We start from the raw sequence: 23,923 nt of genomic DNA, 5'->3' as shown, positions 1-23,923 counted from the left end.
GGGGACACGGGTTCGAGCCCTGGTCTGGGAAGATCCCTCATGCCGCGGAGCAGCTAAGCCCGTGAGCCACAACTACTGAGCCTGCGCGTCTATAAATAAATAAATAAATTTTTTTCTTTCCCTGGAGCAAGGTTCTATTTTGTACCCACCCCCAAAAACTGGGATTCCCCTTCTGCATCAACCTCCATGCCTTAGTTCCCTGCCCCAGAGTAAAAACAGCTGAATACAGGTAGAGTGTATTCTATGCTATTTACCTTTTCCAGTAAGAGCAGTTCCCTTTTACTGTGGGGAGACACCCCTTCCTCACTCAGTTCATGTCATGGGTGTAGGGCAGCTCTCTCTCCCATCTTTCCTGCACTCTCTCCAAGGTTGATCACATGACTCAGAACTGGCCAATCAGAGTGCCCATTCACCTGGTCACCAGGATTGGTTTAATCATGGGCACCTGACCTAAAGTGGTCCAATGAGAATCAAGTTGAAGAGTTTTGCTGGTGCCTTTGAGGGAAAAGATGCTTTTTTTCTACCAGGATTATCTAAGCTGATGAAACTGTTTGGATCTGCTGGGGGCTATCTCAAAGGGATAGCATTTTAAGAAATGAAGCCAATACAGAAAGAAGGAGAGTCAAGAGATGAAAAAGACATCCCTGATCACATCATTTGAATGCCTGGTATCAGCCACAAGGAAGCTTCCCCAACCTTGGACTTTCCAGCTGTGTGAGCAATACACTTCACGTTGAATTTCTGTCACATGCAACTGAGAGAATCCTGAATAATATAGCAAGACCTCAATACCAAGAGTGGGAATATAGGCCAGGTATTGGCTAGAACTTGTTCCCATGGGAGAATATGACTTTCAATTCAGAGTGAATTAAAGGCCAATTTTCAGGCATCTAGACAGTTACTGGATTGTCTTTTTGGACTTTCTTGGTCATAATCAGGCAGAACTTTAAAGTCTTTGTCCTCAGCCTGAAAAATAGAAATACAAGAGGAGAACCGTCTTTCCTTCCCTAAGTAAGGGGGAGCATGGGAATCCAGAGATGCAGAGACCTTACCTTCCTTGGGTACTTGTATGGGGCTGTCACTGACTTCACATGCTGCTGCAGCTCCTTGGTGAGCTCGTCCGGGTCATGGGACAGAAACTGTGGAGCCAGGGCCACAAATGCCTTGATTACCTACAGCAAGGATGAGGGCCAAGAGAGAATGATCAGAGTGCATCGCTGTCTCCTGGGATAATGGGAAATCGGTGCCAAGGCTACCATCATAGCCACCACCTTTATATCCCCTCACTGGCACCTCCAGATATCTGGGGCAAGGGAAAGGGAGGAACTGGGGACAAGCATGGCCAAAGTTCCAACTCTCTCTCAAGTTGTCTACTGGTTGAGCAGGTAGGACTGTAGATTGAGACCAGGATCACCTCATATCCCAGGGACAATAGAGAATGATGGGGGGAAATGGTTATAAGAGAAGAGAGGAAAATAGACTGGGGACAATAAACCTAAATGATTTGTTTAACCTCTCCAAACTAGTTTGCACACCTATAAAATAGAGATCCAATTGTCATACTTAGTTAATGGGAAATAAAAAGAAATCATATATAGCATGGCTTAGCTCAGTTCTTGGCAGCCAGGGTTGGACCCCATTTGCCTAGTGGAACCTATGATATTTCCCATGCGTGCCAGAGGTATGATATTATCAATTTTCACCCTGCAGAAATATACCTGGACATCGACCCACATCTCTCCACCTTAACCTTTTCCTTCACATACACCAAGCTCCTTTAGATTTTATCTGGGCCTATTTCTCTAACCTTGGCATTATAAGGGTCTTTCTTCTTCCCCTACTTTCACTATAAACCCCACGCCTTGAAGGCTCTGTCTCTTGGCTCAAATTCCTCCTCTGTTCTGGTCAGGTCAGATTCTGATTCAAATGCCAAACAACAGGATAGAATCCCTGAAGCCCCCAAATAATAGACTTTATATGGTGCTTGCTACATGCCAGGCTTTGTTTCAAGCACTTTACAAATATTAACACATTTAATCCTCACAAAAACACTTCATCTTACATATGGTTAAACTGAGGCAGAGAGGCTAAGTAGCTTGCTTGCCCAAGGACACAGAGCTAGTAAGCAGCAGGGCTAAGATTCGGATGCAGACCGTCCAGCCCCAGACAGTATGGGTAGTTAAGAGCCCCATACTCTTAACTACCATCTGCACACCCCCAGGCTACTGCTTCCCCAACACCTCTCCTCAGATGGGATCCGGGCTTCTTACTACAGCTGTCTCAGCCACAGCAGGTGCTCCATCAGTGCATTCTCCACTTCGGAGGGCCCAATCCGGTACCTGTAGAAGGACCTGTCCTTCAGAGAAAACTGGACACTCAACCTCTAGCTCAGCCCAAAAGTCTAGAATCAGACAGAATAAAGGACCAGATTACCCTTTCCAGCCCAGAAACCAAGCTTACCCATTGGAGTTAACGACATCATCTGCCCGTCCCATGAATTGGAAATATCCGTCTTGAACCTTGATTCCCCAGTCTCCCAGCAGCCAAAAATCCCCTTTAATGTTGGCTTCTGTGTTCTCAGGATTGCCCTGGTGACCACAGAAAGACAGAGTCATTATACCTACAAAGCCTAAATTCTCTGCCCCAGGGCTGCCATGACCAGATGTGCAGACTGTTCATTTTACAACTTGAACTACTACACTTGGTGGGACTGCCCTGAACTCACCAATTTCAGCCCCCAGATGGATCTGGAACTTCCCTTTTTATTTTATTTCACCCAGGGTCTCTCACCTACCCCCCTGGGTCCAGCCTGATGGATAATATTGATGAATTCATTCACCCATGCTCTAGGGCCTTTTCCCCAACTGATTCCACCTTCCCTTCAATCATCAGCCTAACCCCTGCTCCGCTCCACAACACCACTCAAGGGCACCAAGATTTATTAGACATTTTTCTTGGGTCTAGATTGTTAGATTTGAAAGTTCCAGAGATACACCAGCAAGCCACCAGGGCCTGAGTCAATGTGCATATTTCTATAATGGCTGAACCCCTCTGTTCAGCTGAGACACTTGTTTATGAGCAGTGAGAAGGATTGAGATTGACCCCTTGATAGAGCATCTTTATATCTTGTTCAAGGGTAAGGGTGTGAGCTCCAGGTTGAATGTTTGGTCACTGGGTTAAAAGGTGGCATAGGGAATTCATAGCCTAGCTCCTTCATTTGGAAGATAGGGGTATTGAAGATCTGAAAGATCAAGAGGTAAGTCCAAGGTCACACAGCCATTACAGATGGCAGAGCTGAGACCAGAAGCCAAGTCTCTTGACCTCCAGCCTGACTTTTTCTCCTGACAACTATGCAGCCCCTGCTGGCATTAACTCTGTGGCTTTGGGTCAATCTGTTAACTTCTCTGAGGATGCCTCCTCTTTTGTTGAATGGGGAGAATCCTATGCCTTAACTACTTCACTGGCATGTGAGAATAGAGTGGGACAATGGACAGGAAACGCTTGGAGAAGTGCAGTGTAGCTGTGCCTTCATCTCCGAGGCTCAGTTTTCCTCATCTGTATAATGGGAATGATATTTTCAATCTACAATTCTTTCATTTTACACACTTATGTACCACTGTTCTAAGTGTTTCACAAATATTAATGCCCTTAGATATCCATGATAATGCTATGAGATATTGTAATACACATTTTACAGGTGAGGAAACTGAGGCATGAGAGATGAATAACTTGCTTAAGATCACACAGTAATTAGTGGAACAGGGTTTTAAACTCAAGTAATTTGGCTCCAAGGACTTCATGGGGTAATTGGAAGGATTAAATGAGTTTAATGTAGTGAACTGCTTTAGGAGAGTGCTTGCCATGTGGTACACTTGCAATAAATGGCAGCAACTATTACTATTGGATTTATTATTTACTTTATCATTTAATCATCTTGGTGTCAGAAGGTATGTGTTTGAGGTCTTCCCTGCCCATTGTTCACTGTAGTGGACTTGAATGAGTCTTGTAATCTCTGACTTTACCATCCTCACCCATATAGTGAGGCAGTTGGATTCAAGGATCACCTATTTTTAATATTCCAAGATCTGAAGATAGGACTGCTTCCAGCTTATGGTGAAATCTCAGCGTGAAGCATCTTGCATGGCTCTAAAGGAGGTCAATGGCATAGAGCAGGGGGATGGTACTTTAGGGAGGGGGAGGGACTGCCCTTGGGAGAATGTTGCTATATATAGTTCAGGGGCAATAAGCTTTCTGTCATAAAACAGCTCTTGGGGGCATAAAAGGGTTACTGGAGAAAGATAATTCTTCAAATGGAATCTTAATGAGAGGCTAAGAAAGGCAGGGTGAATAGTCAGTCTTTTCGCTAGGCAAAGTGCCCACTCTCAGATGCTGAACACCCCTTGTCCTTATTTCTTACCAATGCCTCTTGGTAGGTAGGTAACTCTGGGACTCCCCTCACCCCTCTCAGAGTCCACTATCCCACTAGGAGACAAAGGGGGCTGAGCATGGCTTCCTCACCACAGTCCTGGTTTAGGAATTCCCACATCACTCTCTTTCTCTGATGTCTCAGGTTGGAGTCTTTTTGACAATCCCTGCCTAGCAGTCATCCTACTTGCATATCCCTAAGACAAGGACACATAGCTTTCTGAGAAGACTGACTCAGTCTTTGGCTGGTGCTGGTTTAATAAGAGAATGCTGATTTTCTTTTATTAAACCCAAATCTACCGCCTCTATGACCCCAACCCACTAGTCCTTGTTTCACCGTGGGAGGTGACAACGGAGCATGTGCAGTATTTGCAGGCCAACTGTGTATCAGCTGCCTGGGGGGGATTCTCAGATTGCTCCACTAGCCTCCTGGGCCCTTCTTTCTGCCAAGCCCACCTTCTCTTGCTTCTACCATATGCTGCCTCCACGGAAGATAAACATCTCGTTCACAGCACAGTGCCTGACACATAATAATTGCTCAATACATATTTATTGAATGAATGGATGAATTAGTGAACTCAGCCAAATTTTCCAACTCTGTGCCTCTTCTCTGCCCCATTACCTTCTCCATGCCAGCCCAGTGATTTATCACATCACTAGCAAAGTTAAATTTGGCAGGAATTTCCTGGTGGCCCCATGGCAGCGATGCCAGTTGCCTGGTATGAATGTGGGCAGTGCGACTGGATATCTGAGTCCCCCATAGGATGCAAAGCCCCTGGAGTTTCTGCAGCCAATGCACGTTCAAACCTGTGAAGGAAAGAAAAAACAGAGGTGAGTCTTTCTGTACAGTCATCAGTTGCTTCAGGAGATTCATCTCAACTTTACAGGGTTCTTCCAGAAATTAGTTTGTTGTGGTTAGGGGTGAATTGGCAGTCAGCATCCATCTCAGTCGCCTTCTGATGTGCCATTCTCCAACAGCACAACACCTGCTCTAAATCCTATTTCTCTAACACTTCTGACAGTTTTGTGAACATCCAATTCCATGTAATAAATCCTTTTGTGCTTCAAACACAGTGGTGTGGTAGACTGAATTGTTGTTACCAACAACTCCCTGTAGTAGAATTATATGTATGTCCTCATTCATTCTCACATGACTTGCCCAGTGCATTCTGAGAAGAGTGTATTTGTGCCTCTCATTGACTTTGGCTTGTCCTTAGGAGATGCTTTGGTCAGTGAGATATGAGTGTTGTGTGGTTGGTCAGAGACTCTTGCATTTCTGCCCTCTGCCATGAGAGTAGCATGTCCCCCAGATGGGCCTACCTCCAGCCTGGGTTCCAGAACACACGTGGAGCAGAGCTGAGCCCAGCACAGCCACAGGTAATCCCCAGACTCATGGGAAAAATATGCATGGTTATGAGCACCTGAGACGTTCGGGATGCTTGTTATTATAGCAAACGTTGACTAATACAAGTAGCATCTATTTCCTTCCACTGAGAATACTATGCATTTAGCACACAGGACCTAACATACAGTATCACTTTAGAAATTATAACTGTTGTGATTATCATTTCTATCTCTGCATTGGTTCCAGGGAAAGTAGTTCAAAGGCTACTGGTCTCTGAGTTCCAACATGTGCACCCTGATGGGAGTTGCAGAATTTAAGTCTAATGACCTTTGACTCAAGGAATCCAGCCAGGAGTCCCACCAACTGGCCAGATTCCCATTCCCTGTTGTTCGGGCAGCAGCAGTCAGGATGCTTAAGGTCTCTGACACTTGGGATTCCTCTCCTATTTTCTAAAAGGATAAGGAATGAAGATTTCCTTAGCAGCTCCTACGCAGGAATATTTATTGCCTTTCTACCTGCTGATCTCTCTCTCCTCTGTGGCTGGCTCTTTCTCATTCTTCTGACCTCACCTCCTCTGAGAGGCTTCCTTCCCTGACCACCAGCCAACTCCCATCCCACTTTGACCACCCTTCTCCCAGCCACCCCAGTCCCTCCCTTTTGCTGTGCTAAACACTCCTTTTTCCTTTGCCCATTGCTGCCTCCTCACTAAGACCTGGAAGACCTGTCTTGGCCCCTGGAGATGGCAGACTGCTTTTCCCTGTGGACTGTCACTCTCCTTGCTAGCCCTGACTTCTAAAGATTGGTTAGTGCCATCGTGAGGCATGACTCCGTCTGCCCATTCCTAACAATGTGCTCACCTGCCAAGTCTTTTCAGGAGGTCTCTCTGGAGATCTCTTGGTCTACTCCCTCCTGAGAAGACAGTGCCAGAACCCCTGCAGCCTTGGAGGAGGGCACAGCTAATCAAGCGGATAGCTCCAGGATCCCTGCAACCTTCAAAGAAGGCACAGCTAATCATTAACTGTGGACAATCCCCAAGCCTAACTTGGGGTAACATCAGTCTTCCTAGCTGTGTTTATGGATTGCACAGCCCTACAGCCTTGGGGCCAGCAGGAACTGTTCTTCCAACCCAGGGGGCCAAAAGGAGATTTATGTACAAGACTGACAGCAGGTTCATGCTCCGACCAGGAAGGGAGAAGCAGAGCTCACATTGGCTTGATGTACATCCTGTCCTCTCACTTCCTTTAGCCCTTTCCTCCGCCTGATTTCCCTCTTACTCTCAGTCTCTTTTAATGATTCCTCCTCATTTCCTTTATTCACACTCACTCCGTACATGATCTCATCCAGTATCGTAGCTTGAACCCCCGCTGCCTTGCCGATGACCATACGTGTGTCTCCAGCCTGGATCTCTCTCCTGCACCCTAACCAGCTTGACCTCTCCCCTCAGATGTCAAACATGCTTTGCCCAGAGCTGAGCACCTGATCTTCTCCCCCTCGGTGAAGCATCCCACTCCGCCTGCCCCCTTGGCCATCTCAGGGAATGTTACCTCTTACGCAGCTCTTTCTGAGTCACAGGGTCAGAAAAACAAAACCCTTTCCAGATCATTGAGTGGATAATATAAAAACTCAGAGTGGAACAGTAACTTGCTTAAGGCCACACAGAACATCAGTCTCAGGCCCAGGCCTGGAATCCTAGCCTCCGGAAGGGTGGCTCATGCCCAGGTCGCTGACTTACTGTGGATCCTCAGGCGCCAAGATTAGAGCTGGAAATCAGAGGGCTCTAAGCTGCTGAGACACACTGTGTTCCAGGAACACCCACCAGAGGAAAAGTATCTCAGGCCACCTTGGCTCCTGTATCCTCGCAGATGCGGAAAGGACCCCTGATGCCACAGCGCTTCCCAGCCTGCTCCCCTGCACCCCGTGCCCAGCCTTAGAGAGTTATTCCTTCGACGTGCTGGCCACCAGCCATACATCTGCTAAAAGAGCCCCGTGACAGGCAGGAATGGGGGCTCCCTAAAAACAGATGTCTCTGTTGGAGGCTCACAAGCCAAGGGCAAGACGAGGGTGCCGGTTACCTGGCAGTGACTAATTGCTGAGGGCACGAGTGACAGAGACCCACATTAGGGGACATCTAGGGAAGCCAGAAGGGCTTCAAGATCCTAGAAGCCAGGGTCCAGGGTCTGGCGAGAGAAGAGAAGAGATATATCTGGAGAGGATACCCGAAGCAATTGGCTTTTCTCTGGGCAACCCTAGAAATAATACGCTTGAAAAACCTGTTTATGTAGAGCAGCAGCTGTGTCCTGGGAAGAATTCCGGACCCTTTCTGGAGAAATTCATAGAATTTCACCACCTAGCCCCTCCAGTCCTAAAGGTATCCATCCTTTCTTAAATACCCCTGCAAAAGGTATTTCTGAATGTCTCAAAATCACACAGTCATGAGACTCAACTCTCTTCCAGGACGTTCTCCCCAATGTCTGCCCTAAATCCCTCTTGCTGTCACTGCTCTGTGCCCTCTCACTACCTACTGACAGAGAGGCTTCAGAGAACCAAGACCATGAGGACAGCTGTACAAGTCCTTCCCTTCTTTCCAGTCACTCCCTTTATTTTGACCTATTTGCCACAAAGAGTAGGAGAATACCTAGAGTGGAGACCTAGATCTTGAAGAATAAGACACCTGAGTTGCTGTCCCTGCTAAGGCTCTGTTTAAGAAATAGTTGAAAATGCTTGGAAAGGGAGATGAGGCTTTCTGAAGGAATTTGGTGGCAAGACATAAGAATTACCTCCTTGTCAGTTCTTGGAGTCTCCTGAGAATCTCAGGCTCTCTCTGGGTCTATCAGGAGTCCTGAAATGGTCAGCTATTTCTCCTGTTGCCTTCTCCCCTTTTAAAGGCTCCCCACTCCGTCTTGGGTGTCTATCAGAGACATCAAGGCCTCTCACCTCCGCCTCATTTACTTCCGTGGGTTGAGGAGGAATTTCACCTTGTCCCATCCATTCCTCCTCACTGCTGCTCTGAGTGCCTTAAATGCCTCTCTGCCTGAGATTGGATTTGTGCTTTCTTCTGTACCAGTCACCCCCTCTTCTGTGTACAAATGCCCTCTGGTTCTTCAGCTCCAGTGGTTGGCAATCTCTTCATTCATGACTATTCAGTAGGATTCATGGTTAAGTATCGGGGGCCTGAAGTTTGTCTAGATTTGAATTTGGCCTCCTCTATTACTGAATTGTGTGCTCTTGAAGAAGTTATGTTACCCTTGCCACACCTCAAGCCTCAGTCTTCTCATCTGAAAATGGGGGATAATTCTAAAATACCTCTTAGATGTGTGAGGATTGAACTTGATAATGCACATCAAGCATCCAGCACATGAACATGTTTACAACACTTCTAGTATCAGAAATTGCTAACTTCAGCTGCTTCTGGAGAGGGGAGCTAGTTTGACTTTGAAACAGGTCAAAGTGTCCTTTTTGTTTTTAAAACTTATTCAAAGTTGAATTTTTATTTACTTAAAAGTTTTAATAGTTAAAAAATAAACCAAATGCATAGCACATAGTAAGCACTTAGTAAATCACAATGGGAGAGATTCGAAGGGGAGTCTTTGGACTTAAATTCACACAGCAGCCTGGGCAGGGGGCCTGGGGTCATTAACCTTCCTGCAGATCACGTGGATGCAGCAGATTTGAAGAATGATTGTCCTGATCCGGGAACAGTAGTTAGGGTCCCACGAATGGAAGGGAACCTAAGAAAAAGTCATTCGTCTTCCCAGAAATGGAGGCAAAAGGACCCACCCGATAATTTGGTTTAGATGTTCTGAAGCCAAGTTCCCCATAATAAGCCATGGAACACTGTCTTCCCTGGAAATATCTGTCCCTGTCAATTAGTCAACAAATATTTATTGACTGCTGCTCTCAGATGGACACAGAGGTAACCAACACAGCTCCCTCCCTGTGCGGAGGTGAGACAGCTAATAACATGTAAAATGATTAAGTTCATTTTAGTTACTGTTAAGGATAGGTCAGAGGTCAGAAAGGTCACACACCTCTACTCAGCACCTACCAGTAAATCCCAATTTCATGCAAAAGAAATGTCAAAGTGTTTACCACACCATTCAAGGCCCCACATGGTCTTCATACACACTCCCATCCTCTGGCTTTATGTTCTGTCCATTTACCACTTACTTCGAAAGAGCCCCATTGACCTCCGTTCCTTGAAGGCACGTTCTGCCTCAGGACCTTTGCATTTGCTGTTTCTTCTCAGACTACTTTTCTCTGGTATCTGTGGATAACCCCCTTCCTCCTTCAAATCTTTGCCAAAGGTTTTTGTCACCTTCTTTGTTACCTTGACCACCTACTTCAAATTTCCATCCACTGGTTCTCCCTCCCCACATTTACGCTGTACTATTTTTTCCTTAATACTCTTTGCTTTCTATCATATTATAGAATTTACTTACACATTATTTTTTATCTGTCTCTTTCCTTTAGAATCTAAGCTACATGAAGACAGAGCTCTTTGCTGTGTTTTTTTCATTGATTTAGTTCAAGAACTCTGTAAAGTATCTAGCACCGAGTAGGTGCTCAGTAAATATCTGGATTAGTAAATAAGGGCTATGAAGAAAAACACAGACTGACGTGTAGAAAAAACACAACACATGCCTTGGGTAAGGCAGGGCTGGGGAAGAGGAGCAGCTCTAAGCTGGATTTAAGTTTTGATTTAGTTTGGACTAAACATTTTAATACCTGAAAATGAGGCTTGAGAAGGAATAAAAAGATAAGGGATCTGCCTGAGGATATACAGTCCTTTGGGTGAGGAAGAGAGAGAAGACATAGTGGCACTGAATATTAGTGGCAGGAGGAAAAAATAGAGCTATTTTCTGACAGTAGCCCATCAAGCCCAGCCCACTCAATGTCTCCATCATTTCTGCCACCATCGGGTTAGGTAGGGTATCCTGGGATCCCCAAAAAGTTCCTAACATGGGGATCCAGGGGAGCTTTGCAAAAGGAATGACTTTAAAAGCTGAGCCACGTGAGCGGCTAAGTTGAGCCCTCAGGCCAGGAAGATGCAAAGTTGAAGAACAACGGGAAGTTCAGTAGGAAAAGGACAGGGGCAGAGTCCAACAGGGCAGACTGTTAAAGAGAAAAACCACAGGCCCCAAATGGTATCACTTGTGTTAAAGCCATGATACCAAACTTAGATTTAATACCTGACCACATTGCAGTTTCAGCCTTCACCAGAAATGTAATCTTAACCAACCACTTTGGAATTTTCTTAGTAGCACCAATGAGGTAATACCCTGGGCCCTCTCCACCCTCCAAAGGAAGAAGAGGCATCTGCATGATAAAACCCTTGCCCTTGCCTTTCCTTCTCCACCCAAAGAAGATGCCCTGGCCTAAAAATAATCCTTTCTTTTCTTTTGCTAATAGCTCCCTTGCCCCACCCTTCTTCCTTAAAAACCTTCTATTTTGTGCCACCCTGGGAGAACCCTCCAGGTTGCTAGATGAGATGCTGCCCTGTTCATAAGCCATTGAATAAAGCCAATGAGATCTTCAAATGTACCTGCTTGAATTTTGTTGTTTAACAAGAATTTAGAAATCTTGTTTTCGCACTGGAAACGTTGGAAGGGGTCTTGGTAGGGTCTCCAGCTCCTGACAGAAAAAGGGGTGGAGACCCAGGGAGGAGTTGCTATGCAAGTCCCCACTGGCCTTCAGTCTCTTTATCTGTTAAACGGAGATTATAATAGTTTCTCCTTAGGAGATTATAATACTTTCTCCTTAGGAGATTATAATGCTTTCTCCTTAGGAGATTATAATGCTTTCTCCTTAGGAGATTATAATGCTTTCTCCTTAGGAGATTATAATGCTTTCTCCTTAGGAGATTATAATGCTTTCTCCTTAGGAGATTATAATGCTTTCTCCTTAGGAGATTATAATGCTTTCTCCTTAGGAGATTATAATACTTTCTCCTTAGGAGATTATAATACTTTCTCCTTAGGAGATTATAATACTTTCTTCTTAGGCGATTATAATACTTTCTTCTTTCTTACTTCTTATAATACTTTCTTCTTATAATAGCTAGAATTAGATCGGATCAGTTTTCCCTAAAGTGGGCTTTGCAAGGTGATTTTAGATGTGCAGTTTTCATGTTCATGATTATTTTGATGCGCATTAGAAAAAAGTTAACTGAACTACAGAGTCCTATTCCAATGCATATTGTATTGCTTAGGGTTTAGATATTTTCTTTGAAAGGTGAGCTGATTTCCGGCACAGATGGTGTGTGGCTACAGCTACAGTCCTGATGGTAGAATGGGAGTGAGTAAAGGTTGAGGTGAGTATTTCAGCAGAGCTTGTAGCACAAAGCACAGTGTGGAATAAATTGCCAATAAAGTGACAGCACTTGTCATTGCTCTCACTACCAGTGACTTCTGGGTCTGGGTGTGCTGGGGGCTCCCTATGGTAATGCAGCTGAGAGCTTTGCTTTTGACTTTTTGGAGCAGAACTGGGCTGAGGTGACCGTGGCGGAGTTGGCTGGGGAGTCCGGTGTGTTGCAGGGTGTGGAGGGGAGTCCTAACGGGAGAGAAACTGGGCCTTCCCCCCCCCCACCCCGCCCCCCACTTTGTTATCTTTGCCTCATTCTGACTGAAGTCTGAAAAAAGGCCCCTAGGTGGAGAGCTCTGATTATAGCTGGAAAACAAGCTGGTTGAGCCCAGGGCAGGGAGGGAGTCCAGAGAACATCAGCCCTGCAAGCAAGGAAGCTGAGGCTAGAGAAGAAAGCAGTGTAACCACAATGACAGAGATGGTAGGTGCCACTTCCCCAGGTGTCATTTCCATCCAAGCCCCTGGCTTTCGGGGAACTGACATTTTGGAGACTCATTAGGAACTCCAGCGGCACCCAACACAAGACAGCCTCGGCTCAAGAGCAGTGGTGATGTTGAGTTGGACCTGCATGTTCTCCTTGCCTCTGGTGCCCCCTCCTGTTAGGTATTGTGCAAATCACCAAAGTCCTCTGAATTTCCACCTTTGTAATAAAGCGAATTTGCCCAGTCTAGGAATGCCATAAAGACAAAAGACATAAAGAACAAGTAAATCACTTTGACAAGTTTTTTTTTTTCTTTTTAAGGACTAGTGAAATTTTAGGAGGTACATTTCTCTGCCATAAACCTTCAGTGGCTCCCTTGCACTCACAGGAGGAAAACAAAATTCCTAAACCGCACCATCCTGAATAGGTCGTGAAAAGTGACGCACGTGTGGATGGTGGAGCTGGACCACCTGGCTTTTAATTCTGTCTCCGTGAGATACTGGCTGTGTGAACTTCAGCAAATTGCTTAACCTCTCTGTTCTATCTGTAAAATAAAGCACGTTGCCCACCATCCAGTTCTACAAGAATCAAGTCATTAGCCACTGCAGTTGCTGACCTATAGTACACACTGAAAGGAATTCAGAGCGAAGATCAGGAAGAGGCATTAACAGCCAACAGGCCCTTAGATAGTCAGATATATTTCGGGAGAAATTCTTATGAACCCCGATCCTTGCATCTTCCCATACTTAGAAGAGCACTAAAATCATTAACTGGGATATCTGTTCCTCGTGACTAGCAGCAATCTTCTGTCGAGATATGCGCTGGCGTGCACACACCCCTTCGCCAAAATCACACACATACTGGCCTCCCCAACCTCTTCTGAGCAGTTCCTCTGAGCAATCTGAGAGACTGTCCCCTCGGCTATAGCCTCAGTAAGTTCCCAAATAAAACTGGAACTCAGGGGCTTCCCTGGGGGCACACTGGTTAAGAATCCGTCTGCCAATGAAGGGGACACGGGTTCGAGCCCTGGTCTGGGAAGATCCCACATGTCATGGAGCAACTAAGCCCGCGAGCCACAACTACTGAGCCCATGCGCCACAACTACTGAAGCCCGTGCGCCTAGAGCCGGTGCTACGCAACAAGAGAAGCCACCACAGTGAGAAGCCCGTGCACCGCAACGAAGAGTAACCCCCGCTCGCCGCAACTAGAGAAAGCCCACACGCAGCAACGAAGACCCAATGCAGCCAAAAATAAATAAACTAATTAATTAATTTCAAAAAACAAAAAACAAACAAACAAAAAACTGGAACTCACAGCTTTCACGTGCATTTTTATTTCAGTCAACATATCTATAAAACGAGGGTGTTATCGGTACCTGTCCAACAGGACGGTTGAGAGTTAAAAAATTTAGAATTGTGCTGACTGTGAGCTGTTTTTAGAAACACAAAACCTGTCTTTCCCACCCCAAGCCCTTTGCACATGCTGTATCCTTTGTTCAGAAAGCTCATCCCCACTTTCCTTACTTAGTTTACTTCCACTTTTCCTTTGATGCCAGCTTACTGGGGACTTCCTTATGGAAGTCTCCTCTGATACCCTGAGTCCCCCTCAGTCTCAGTCAGTCCCCTCATCTGTGTTTTAACTGTACTCTTTGCTTCATGACATTTGTCACAGTTGTGCCTTATTTGCCTTATTCTTTGATGAATAATATCAACCTCCCCATTAGACTGTAAACTCCACAAGGGTAGTGTCATGGGCCAAATTATGTCCCATCAAAATTTATATGTTGAAGTCCTAACCCCCAGTACCTCTGAACGCAGCTACATTCACAGACAGGACCTAGAGAGATGATTAAGTTAAAATGAGGTCATAAGGGTGGGTCCTAATCTAATATGACTGGTGTTCTTATAAGAAGAGGAGATTAGGACACAGACATGCACAGAGAAGGGGCTATGTGAAGACCCAGGAGAAGATAGTCATCTACAAACCAAAGAGAGAGGCCTCAGAATGAAACCAACACCGCCAACGCCCTTGATCTGGGATTTACAGTCTCAAGGACTGAGGGAATAAGTCTCTTTCATTAAAGCTGCCCCGTCTGTGGTACTTTGTTATGGCAGCCTGAGCAGACTAATACAGGAAAGGACTGTTGGCTTTGCTTATCACTGTGTTCCCCGAGCCCGGAACAGAGTAGGCACTCAATAAATATTGGTGAACGGAAGTGCTAAGAGTCGGATAAGCAGCAGTAGGTTCAGTTTCCATCTGCTTCTTTTCTGCACGGCTGGTCTCAGCTGCCCAGAGTCACCCCTCTCTGTTTCTGGGCTTCTGAGACATGGCTTCAGGTCCCTGTATCTTTCCTGGGTGAGACATAACACACTAGCATTTGGAGTTGATGTGTTGGTATGTGGAGGAAGGACAAGACATGAGTCAGAGTACGGTATTGGGTGATTATTTCTTTAAAATAATTTTTTCATTAAAAGAGTTAAATATACTTACTGAGAAAATTTGGAAAATAGAGAAATGTAGAGGAAAGGAAAAATCTACCATCCATTATTTTCAATACTCAGGAAAATTACTATTAACATTTTAGTGTATCTCCCTTCAGCCTTTTTTCCATCTGTAGATTTTCCTTTACATTTCCAAGTTGTGGTTCTCCACTATACATATATTATTTTTATTCTGATTTAAAATTAATTTAGCTCAAGTTTTCCCCAACATATATTTTTAATGACCACATAATATGTTATTGAGCTAACCTACCACAATTTAGTTAATCATTGCCCTATTAGTTAGGCATTAATTTTTTTTCCCATTTTTTTTTCACCGTTTTAAACAATGCTACAGGAAACGTCTTTTGAATACGTTCTTTTGTAGTGATTCCCAAAGACGGAGTTTCTGAATTAAAAGGTATGACCAGTTTCTATGGCCCCGGATATGATTACCAAATAGCTTTATCAAAAGGGCCAAGTGGTTACACTTCCAATGGCAGTGAGATCACAAGCGCCCCGATACTCTGGTGACCTGTCCTTTGGAGGGCCAGCTGAAAGCTCTTAGGAAGTAAGACCAGTGGCCAGCTGCTGAGGATGTCTCCAAATATCCGGGGAAGTCAAGCCACCAAACACTTGCTGGACCAGGCAGTGGCTCGGAACTCTGGTTCAGAAGAGAGCAGATGTTCTCTGCTCTCTTCCAGGGTCATCCAATGATTCTGGAGATGCTCATTTGGAAACTGGAAGCCTTTGATGTCTGTAGGGTTGAAGGGATGATGCTCCAAGTGGGGACTAACCAGTGATCCCACCAATTCCTTTTGGAAGCTTCAGAGGTCCATGGGGCCTTTTGGGGGCTGCCTCTTATCTCCCCACTCTTGTCTTCTCAATTTACTCCTTTGGATCTTGCCAGAAACCGCCTTCGGCAGTTCTGAAACAGAGGCCATCTAGTGACCATAAAACAAAAACACTTTGAAATTATCATTTTACAGAAAGCCTTTCGACGTTTCTGGAAAGCCTCCATGATTCATGGTTTTCCCCAAACGGCAACAATGAAAACAGCTAGCCTGGAGCGCATGCTCTTTCCAACAGTGTTTCAGTACCACCCACTGAATCTCCTTTATGTCAGTTCTTAGAGTGGGAACGCAGTGTGCTATGGGGAAGGCCCAGTGAAGAGGCAGGGAGACAGGGCTGAAGCAGCAGCCGGGGTTATTCGTACCTTCAACCTCCCAGTGCCTGACCCTGAGTGGGAGCCCAGGGAGCACGTGCCCATTTGATTTCCCAGCTTATTAAGTCCTCGAACCCGCAGATGTTTACCTTTCCTGGGGTACTTGTACGGAGCAGTCACCCTTTTCACGTGCTCCTGAAGCTCCTGGGTTAGTTTCTCTGGATCATGTGAGGAATAGGCTGGAGAAAGGACTATAAATGCCTTTACCACCTGTTGGGAAAAACAAAAACAAACAAACAAACAAAAAACAAAGAATCAGGCCTCATGTAACCACTCTTTTCTCCTTAGCCTAGCCTTGTGAATAAGTGCTCACATTCACCAGCCCAACATGAAAGTCCTACCAGTGACTTGGAGTCAGCCAGCAAATTGGATACCAAGTTTTTTCTGTCGCCCGTCTTTCCAGGATCAGCTATTAGGAGTTATGGCTTCTATGGAGTGATCTTAGAATCCTGTTTTCCAAACTATTCCCCATACCTGAAATGACACTGTTAGAAGCCAACATGCTTCCCTTAAGATGCCAATACTTTGGAGACAGGAGATTCACAAACTCCTTAGGGTTCATTACTTAACGGGTTTTCCTGACTAGGAAGGCAGCTAGGTACAGGTTTGGACAGGCAGGGTTGGGGGAAAACGTGTACCACTTGCAAGGGGAGGTGGGTCTTTCTGAGACTGCCTGTATGAGTGTTTGCAATCGGCAAGCATTTTGCTGCACAGCTGTTTCGGGCATCCAGAGGGACGTTCTGCACCTTGGCTCTCTCTGCCCACATCTTTCTTGCAGGTTGCCTCCTGCCAAGGAAGAGAAATAGTCCCAACCTCAGGTACAACAGAACACGGTTTCTGACAGGAATGGAAGAGTTCAAAGGCCAGCATACAACTCTGTCAACAACACCCTAAGTGGTGGTTCACTGTCTTTGCATACTTCCCAGTGGTGGGCGTCTCACTACCATTTCACGTTCAGATAGATCTGGTTTTTAGGAAGGGCTTTCTCTTACTGCGAAAACTACCAAGCATTTATCGAACACTTTCTATGTGCCAGGCTCTGTTCTGAGCATTATACTTGGCTTAACGTTCAGCACACAGCCATTTGTCATAGCCCCAGTTACTGTGAGGCATGCAGGGCTAGGCATACTTTTCCAGGCACAATTGCTCTACCCCGTAGATGGGATTCTCACCTCGCTCACTCTATATTATTGGCCTCAGATTTAGTGGGCGTCGGAATCACTTGGCTAGGGGCTTCTGGTCAAAATGAAGATTCCTTAAGGCTGCATCCCCAGTCACTTTGATTCAGCAAGTCTCACTTTAGGTCTAGAACTCTATATTTTAAACAAAAATCCCAGAGGACGCAACTGTGAGCAGTCCAGGGCCCAGACTTTGCAAATCACTCCTCTGCCCCGAGGCTTCTGAAAATGCAGCTTGATCTTGCACTAACTTTCATAAGGTAACTACGTGATACTCTAGGATTATGTTGGATTTACAGCCAGTGAAAAGTTCATAGGTCTGCCTATGAGCTTATTTCTCTCGTACTGTCTGTTCTTCTGGGACCCACGGGAAGGAATTTGCATTTCTCCTGAGAAAAGCCATCTTGTTAAATTTGGTCCATGTTTCTGACATATCAAGGTCACTTTAGATACTTATTTTGTCATCCCTCAAGTCAGTTATCCCTCCCAGGTGAGAGCCATCAGCAACCACGTTTGGTGTGCTCACTATATCTTTATCTGCAAATGGAGAAGGACATTTTATTGGACAGGATGGATGACAAAGCCAGCACCTGCCACTAACATCTCCCACCTAATAGCCCCTTTTGGACACAGTTCCATGTCCACTTGACACCAAAAGTGTTGATATCTTCCCATGGTGTCCCTCTAGAGCATATTTGTATCTCTAAAGACATGAGGGCAATGCTTAACCAAAAGGAACGTGTGTCTGTCTGATGGTGGCATTTCAGACTTTGCGGTACCTGGATGGGGTGAGATATGGGGGAATCTGGGCCTTCCAGCTTACTCTGCTGGGTGCTAATAGGCAAAGAACCAGGAAGTAATGCTCTTGATTGGACTAGTTACCTCCCCTCTGATGGGGTCCAGGCTGCTTGCTGACCACAGCAGACTCCAGGACGGCTGGGCGCTCAGCAAGTGCACTCTCCACTTCACCGGGCCCAATCCGGTAGCTGGGAGAGAAAAGCAAACTCTTCCAAGTGTCCGCCCCTCTCCCACGAAGCTTCAAAGGGAGAAGGAAAGAGCAGACAACTTGACCTTGAGGAATTGATCACATCATTATTCCTTCCCATGAACCAAAAGTAGCCATCCTTGTCCATGTGGGTTCAGTCCCCTGTGATGTAGAAGTCCCCCCGCTCTGACGCTGCTGCCTTCTCAGAATTGCCCTGAAAGACACAGTGAGCCCATGAAGGGCCATCTGGGCACAGTCACTCAGGACACATGGCCTGAGCAGCCCCACGCAGAAGGCTGGGGACCCCTCAACAGGAAGTCCAGTGGCTAGAAGTCCCCACTGGACAGGGAGCCATGAATCTGTGGGTTTTCCCTCTTTTAACTGGAAGGAAGCTGCCAGGAAATGATTAAGGATAGCCGCCCACTGCCATCCGTAGAAGGGTCTAGGCAGCATACTTGCGTGCAGGGGGGTGGGCACATGGCTACTGGCTCTGTTTCTTAGGATAAAAGAGCACACTGATACTCTTTGGGCTCAGCAGTCACTGAAGATAGAAAGGGAGTGTCTGGCCAAGAGCAAGGGTAGGGGAAAGAGATGCAACACAAAACTCTGCTTCTCAAAGCTTTAAAGTAAAGCTACTGCTCAGTAAGAAAAAGAAACAAATTACTGGCACAGGCAGCAACATACATGAATCTCACAAACGATACGCTGAGTAAAAGAAAGCAGACACAAACAAATTAATACTTTGATTCCATTTACATGAATTTTAACAAAAGGCAAAATTAATCTTCAGTGACAACAAGTAATTTAGCAATTGCCTGAGGCCTTAGGGATTGACTGCAAAGGGGCACAAGGGAACTTTTTGGGGTGAGAAAAAAATGTTCTATAACTTGATGTGGTGATGGTTACACAGGTATATACATTTGTCAAAAGTCATTGACCTGTACATTTAACATAAGGACATTTCATTGCATGTAAATTATCCTTTAATTTTAAAAATGCATTCTGAAAAATAAAGTAAAAAGCTAAGCTGTCAATACCTAAAAATAAATCTAACACAAAATCTGTAAGAAGCATACATAGAAAATGTAAAACTCTACAGAACATTAAAGAAGATATACATAAGTGAAAAGATACACTTAATATCATAAAGATGTTAATTCTCCCCAAATTGATCTATAAACAATGCATCTCCAACTAAAGTGCTAACAGTTCCACAGAACTTGACAAATTGATTCTAAAGTGTATATGAAAGAACAGAGGACCAAGAATAGGTAAAATGTTTCTAAAGAAGTTGAGTAAGGAGAGACTTGCTCTACTAGATATTGAGACTTATGATAATGTTTTTGTGGATAAGGCTCTATCTTTCTCAATGACGCTTGTTGTCAGGCTGGGCACTGGGAGATGTATTCAAAGTGCCCCCAGCAGAGCCAAGGCCCTCAGAAGGGAATGTGCTACACAAAGCTTAATAACCATATTCACCCCTAAATTGGGGGAGCTCTAAGCAGCCGTAGAAAATGAATTTTTCCCAAAATACTTAAGTGCCACAAAAAAGACGCATGACATAACTTAATGTTAAAATGTGCATAGTACAAAGTTGTGGTGTGGTGCCAATTATATATGAAACTATACCTGAGGACTCTTTGCTTGCATAGATTTCATTTAAAAAATTTATCATTTCTGTATTATACAATTATATATCTCTTATAGCATAAATAGAAAATAAAGATGAAGGTTGACAAAAGATCAGTCTCACTACTCAGATAATCAAGGCTAAAAATTTGATCTGTGTATGGGACCTTTTCATGGCTTATCTGTGATTTTATGCATATACGCATTTGTGTGAATACAAAATATTCTATACATGTATTTCTACAATCCAGTTTTACTACAGTTAACAATCATGAACAGTCATGAACATCTCCTCACAAGAGTAAAAAAATGTAATGAAATATAAAATATTTGCATAATATTACCCTGTGTGGCTGTAATATTATTTATTTAAACACTTTCATGTTATTAGAAATTTGGATTCTTTTTCTTTTTAGTCCTTTCCCTTTCCTTTTCTTTTCTTTTCGTCTTTTTCTTTCTCTCTCTTCTTCTTTTTTTAAAATATACAATGCTGTAATATTATTTATATAACTAATTTCCCACTGTTAGAAATTCAGAGAGTACCTCCACCTTTTTCGTCTGTTATAAACAACACTGTAATGAACATCTGTGCATTTGACAGTTTGTTTCCATAGGAAAATAAGTAGATTCCTTATACTGGGTATAAAATTGAAATAGGCACATTACTTTAATTGACGTGTGCAATCTTAGCTATATGGAATGTATATGCTAATGAGGGGGGATGAGCTTACCTGGTCAGTCCTACTGACCACTCAGCACAGAGCAACTGTGGCCTGACAATCTCTATTAATTTTCAATGTTCCATGATTCTCATGAAGAGATTTAATATTTTTTTCTTAGTTAAAAATGACCCAGAAAGAAAACTAACAGCTGGTGCTAGTGATGAAAAGAAAAAGTTGAAGAAAACAAAGGTTCTTTTTAGCAAATAACTTTACAACTTGACTCTCTCAATAGAATGATCACAGACCAGAGAGGCCCTGTATGTAAGCTCTATGAGGACAAGGGTCTTACCTTTCCTGTCCAGTGCTGTATACTTAGTGGCAAGAAGTAAGCACTCAGTGAATAAGGAATAAATTCTTCAGGAAAGTCAAGGATTTACTTTCACCTACAAAAGTGATTAGAAGAAAATACATTTAAATTTTCACATTATCTCTGCTTGATGGAATTACTATGTTGTTATTGTCATTGTTTTGTAGGTAGATTTCTGTGACTTTCAATAAAATACCATGAAAGATTATTTCTGTTGTAATCACAAAAAAGCCACAAAATACATATACAGCATTTCAAAAACAAATGGACTGATTTTTATCTGCTCCTTCCAATATTGTTGCTGATTGATGGCTTGGTATATACAGCAGATGGAGTTTCTATAAACCTCGGCTGCACGTTTGAATCACCTGGGGAGCTGACGCACATTCTCAGAAAGTTGGCTCTCACTGACGTGGAACTTGAGTGTCAGGAATGTTTGAAGCTTCCAAGGTGCTTTGTACACCCATGTTCAATAGTAACATTACTGACAAGAGTCAAAAGGTGGTAGCAACCCAAGTGTCCATCAATGGATGAATGGATAAGCAAAATTGGTAGAGACACAATGGAATATTATTCAGTCCTAAAAAGGAAGGGAATTCTTACACAGGCTACAACATGGATGAACCTTGAAGGCATTATGCTAAGTAAAATAAGCCAGACACAAAAGGAAATGTACTGTACAATTCTGCTTTTATGAGGTTCCCAGAGTAGTCAAATTCATTAAGACGGAAACTAGAATGGATGTTGTCAGGGCTGTGGGTAGGAGGCAATAGGGAGTTTTTGTATAATGGGTACAGAGTTTCAGAATTGCAAGATGAAAATGTTCTGCAGATGGATGGTGGGGACAATTGCACAACAATGTGAACGTACTTAATGACACTGAACTATGCACTTAAATGGTTAAAATGGTACATTTAATAGTACGTATAGTTTACATACATACCATTAAAACAAAACAAAACAAAACAAACCCCAAAAAACCTCCAATGGCTTCTCACCTCACTTAGAGTAAAGCCCAAAGCCTTCAGATCCTTACCTGATTTACCCCCTTGTTAGCTCTTAACTTCAAATCCTGCCACTTTCACCCTTACCCACACTCCCCATCTCACCTACCTACATTCTGTTCCTTGGATCCACTAGACGAGCTGTCCCCTGGTACCTTCCACTGGCCACAAAACTCAGTCCATAGTTGGCCTGGCTGTGCTCAACCATCCTGGGGGCCCCAGTCGTGCCGCTTATGAAGTAGATGGCCGGTGGGTCTTGACTCCTGGTCCTCGCACACTTGTGCTCTGTGGATGCCTCCCTGTAAGATATAAAAATACTAGGAGGCTACTGCTAATAGTGAAAATACTCATAATCACAGTAATATCTATAACAACAATACCGGCTACATTTGATAAATACCACGTGTGAGGCACCTGCTGGAAGCTCCAGCTTGAGTTATCTCTAATCCCTACAATCACCTCATAGGGTAGGTATTATCATTATAACCCTTTGCAGATAAGGAAATTGAGGCTCAAAATGGTTAAATGACTCACTGCTGTCCGACACAAGCAGCTTGGTTTGGAGGGAGGGGCCACTGGCGCTAATGGCGTCCACCGGTGGAGCCAGGGAGTCACTGGTGATAATGGACTTGGCCCTGGATGTCTGCAGCCAGAATTTGAGGTCCTTCTCTGTCAGCTGAGAGATGCCGGGAATCATGACGGCCCCTGATACCACACAGAGAGGGGAATGTTTGACTGGGCAACAGGGAAGACCCCTGTGAACAGGTCCAGACCAGATATCCCCAGATAGGAGCAAGAAGGCGCTGGAGAGAGTTGGAATGCTTGAACTGGAAAAGGCATTATTAATGACAAAATATTGAAATTTAGAAAATATTTCCAGAGCATTTACATGCATTAAGAATTTTACATGCATTATTTCATTTAATTCTTACAATCCTGGAAAGTAGATGCTATTATTAATCCTACTTTGCAGATTCAAAAAAACTAAGACCTAGACCTTTATGCCTTAAATAAATGAATAACTTGCCCAGGATCACACAGCTAATATGTTGTAGAGCTGGAACTGTGAACTGAGGCAGGGGTAACCTTAAGAGTCCATGATCTTGAGCATTGCCCTAGAGATTACCTAGTTCAGTGGTTTTCTGTGCCTTTCAAACAAAAGACTACAATGAATCTTAGTGTTGGGTGTGGGTCCCTTGGGGCAGGAGTGTGGGTATAGCAGCTGGAGCTCCAGGACCCCATATTGCTTCAACCGAAGCCACTCTGAGGTAGCTGAGCTCATCTGCTCCCAAGGGGAAGCGACAAGGAAGCAGAAAGCAGGGACAAATTTTAATGACACTTGAAAAACCACTTCAGTATCTCAGAATGCAGGCTGTAAACACTCCGCACTCCACTGAGTCCAACATTCTCATTTCACAGGTGAGAAGAAAGAGATTCTAAAATAATCAGTCATCCGGCCACAGCCCAGCCACTGAGTGAGGACAGAAGACAGAGAAAAGAGCCAATCCCTGTGTGTCTGTTTCTTTCTCTGAGCTGGATACACTCTAAGGGTGCGCACTTTTCTATATTGTGCCAAATATGTAAAAATCAATGAATGCTGCTGCCTCCTTTTTGGAGAGACAATCTATTAACAAAATGGTTGGATTAAGCTTGTTCATACAGAAAGGTTAATTTTCTGATGTGAGTTGTGTACCCCTCTGTTTTGCAAACATTATTTGTGAAAACAAATTTCAGGTAGATTGTTCTGCGGACACGACTGGAAGGGAGTGGATAACATTCTAAGTGGTGGAAAGTTCCCAGGGGATGGAGAAACCAGCACTCCACCGAAAGTAGTTGTCTTGT

The 23,923-nt window shown here is 44.3% G+C and overlaps 1 pseudogene across 1 annotated transcript in view; it reads right to left on the bottom strand.

Annotated features, from left to right (window-relative positions):
* The window catches only part of LOC309644892 (acyl-coenzyme A synthetase ACSM5, mitochondrial-like), a 46,611-nt pseudogene that overhangs the window by 12,490 nt on the left and 10,198 nt on the right, over positions 1 to 23,923 (bottom strand). The window contains exons 5-16 of the transcript XR_014268642.1: positions 22,612 to 22,786; positions 22,237 to 22,412; positions 21,060 to 21,081; positions 18,506 to 18,633; positions 18,317 to 18,420; positions 16,346 to 16,466; positions 15,876 to 15,975; positions 6,135 to 6,219; positions 5,048 to 5,232; positions 2,461 to 2,588; positions 2,241 to 2,339; positions 1,053 to 1,172 (exon numbers count right to left, since the gene is read on the bottom strand). The product of XR_014268642.1 is annotated as an acyl-coenzyme A synthetase ACSM5, mitochondrial-like (transcript). The remainder of the gene's footprint in view (positions 1 to 1,052; positions 1,173 to 2,240; positions 2,340 to 2,460; positions 2,589 to 5,047; positions 5,233 to 6,134; positions 6,220 to 15,875; positions 15,976 to 16,345; positions 16,467 to 18,316; positions 18,421 to 18,505; positions 18,634 to 21,059; positions 21,082 to 22,236; positions 22,413 to 22,611; positions 22,787 to 23,923) is intronic.

This window comes from Balaenoptera physalus, assembly GCF_965194825.1.
Source record: "Balaenoptera physalus genome assembly, chromosome: 16".
Classification (NCBI taxonomy): Eukaryota; Metazoa; Chordata; class Mammalia; order Artiodactyla; family Balaenopteridae; genus Balaenoptera; species Balaenoptera physalus.
Note: the sequence above shows the minus strand (reverse complement) of the source record. Positions and strands in the feature narration are given on the sequence as shown.